Source organism: Oreochromis aureus, linkage group 14, assembly GCF_013358895.1.
Source record: "Oreochromis aureus strain Israel breed Guangdong linkage group 14, ZZ_aureus, whole genome shotgun sequence".
Lineage (NCBI taxonomy): Eukaryota > Metazoa > Chordata > Actinopteri > Cichliformes > Cichlidae > Oreochromis > Oreochromis aureus.
The window spans coordinates 11,779,586-11,782,111 of record NC_052955.1 but is presented as its reverse complement, the minus strand read 5'-3'; the positions used below and the strand labels follow the sequence as shown (position 1 = coordinate 11,782,111).

At 38.2% G+C, this 2,526-nt stretch overlaps 1 long non-coding RNA gene across 1 annotated transcript; it reads right to left on the bottom strand.

Moving 5' to 3' along the window:
* Positions 1–419: 419 nt before the first annotated feature.
* Positions 420–968, bottom strand: LOC120443626. Its single transcript, XR_005615545.1, has 3 exons — positions 827–968; positions 547–715; positions 420–436 (listed from the first exon to the last, which is right to left on the bottom strand). It is a non-coding gene; the product is annotated as an uncharacterized LOC120443626 (long non-coding RNA).
* Positions 969–2,526: the final 1,558 nt, after the last annotated feature.

Here is a 2,526-nt window from a genome sequence, read left to right as displayed (position 1 = left end):
TGGCATAAGCCAGTATACGACGGATTCGCACCTCCAGTGTGGTCCCTCCAATCAACGAAAAGCGTCTCACCTATCAAGACATTTTAAGAGATCGAATTAGCGTGTCTTATGTCTGAAATGTGTATGCAAGTGCTTGTGTGTTGACATCATGAAATTGATGACAGACATAACATTTAGTTTTCCCAAAATTTTATGTAAGGCCGCATCTGTGTCAGAGAACAATTACAGGAAGAATAATGGCTTGTGATAAATAAGCAGTGTGATGCGAAAAACTACTATATCCATAAGTGATGGCTTCACATTCTGCATTCAGGTTTGAGTTTGAATTGCTGTAAGTTTTTCCCTTTCACATATAAAAGTTAACCCAATGTAAAGTGTTAAAATCCAAGATTTTAGTACTTGCCTAGCAATAGTGGCCTCACAGACTCTCTGGAATCTAAAAAAAAAAAAATCAAAATAACATGATATTCAACTGTATAAATTGGTGCTTTGAAGAGATGAGTACAATGACAGTTTGAGGCAGCGTAATAATTTTGTAAAGCATACCATCGATACCAAGGCATTAAAAGCAGACTCTACAGGCCGGGGAGATCGCATAGCGGTGTCAGTTTGTGTGTTGGGCCGGAGCTACCGGCGAAAGGTGCCGGTAGCTGGGCGGGGCACTATGACGGTTGCTATCAGTGCACAGGGGGGGCAGACTGCAGAGTGGTGGGGTCTGTTTAGAAAAAGATTTTTTTAAAATATTTAAGATTAGTGACAACTTGTCTACAAAGGTTCCTTGTCTCACACACAGATATATACACAGGTCTAGACAGTATATTATTACCTGGTATTTTCACTCGAGGGGCCTGGGGAAACCTTTTTTTTTGGAGGCTGCTCATCTTCAGAGTTGGTACAATTGTATACGGGATTTGGTCTGAAGAAATGAAATTAAAAACAGTCAGAACTAATTGTAAATGTTCTTTTGGCGTACTTTTTCCTTAAGTTACAGAAACCTGTAAAGAAGAACATTATTTAAACAAAGAAAATATTTGCTGGTAATATTATGGAGCTTTGTTACGCCAAGACTCAGGGTTTTAATAGTTTTGCAATTTTCATTAGTTTTTATTTTTATTTCGTTTTGACTTCAGATTTTCAATTTTATATTAGTTTTAATTAGTTTTTACCAATTGTTTGCTAGTGTAGTTTAGTTTTTATTTTTTGGAAAATCCTTAGTTTCAGTTTAGTTTTGATTAGTTTCAGTTATAGTTTTAGTTGTGTTTGCAATAAAGTGTAACAAAATCCCAGTTTCATCATATCAGTCATTCTCTTCTGCTTATCCTTGGGTATGTTGCTATTCCAGCTACCATACCCTGCACCCTGGACAGGTCGCCTGTTTGTCACAGGGTTAACACGCAGAGACAGACAACTCACATTCCCACCTATGGGTTCTTTAAATAAATAAATAAATTAGGGCAGATGAACAACCATTGATACCAGGCAACTATAAAATGTATATCTTGGCCCCAATGAGACTATTAACTCTTGCAGCACCGGGTGTTAAGGCAATTGACTCACACAGTTATGTAGATATCCCAGTCCTGTCGTCTCGGGATGCATCACGCTGCCTTGCCTGGTGTTAGCTTCTGTTTCTGGGGATGAGGGTTGGGCGTGCTCCCTTACCTTCTCCAGGTAAGCTAGGTTAGCCTTCTTGTGTGAGCTTTTAAAGTGCACTTTAAGGTTTGTGGGATTTTTTTCCTTTTAGAAATGTCCCTCATAATTTGTCTCTTTCCACTACAAGACACTTGCTTTATCCAAAACACAGTATTATTCAAAGTAATCCCAAATTGGACTCTGGCGCTTTCTCCAGACTTTTCCTGACATGATTCTGCGCGTGGACGGAGCAGCAACACAGACGACTCGACTAACGTACTTGCCACCTGCTGGCATAATGAGACACAGCAAGAAAAAAACCTGGAAACTAAACTTCATTTTCACCCTTGACTATTGTATGACACGCAAACATCAACGAAAACTAAACGCATTTTTGCAATAAATTCAGTTAATTTTAGTTAGTTTTGTGAACACTCATTACAGTTTTAGTTAGTTTTCCTTTTTTTGTTTTTATTTTTATTTCCGTTAACGAAAATGTTTTTTCACTTCTAGTTGTCGTTATTTCGTTAGTTTTCGTTAACGATAATAACCTTGCCAAGACTGCTGTTCAGCTGCCACACTCTAAAGCATCCAATTCTGGATGACGGTAAGGGATACTGGTAGTAAGACTCCTTCTGACAAAACTTTAGGAAAATAATAAATGTGTCACCATCAACTTTCAAAATGTTACGGATTAAAGCAATGTCATCTACTACCTGCACACAGTTATCCCCATCCCCTAAAGGCAGGATGTACTTTTCTCTCACTACTTTTTTGTATTGTTCTGAATGCTGTATTTAAGCCACAAGTGGCCCATCATAATGCTGATGCATTAATTTTTGTGCTTTTCTTGATGGTGATGGCTTTGCATCTGGTTTTTCAGAAAGCCTTTTT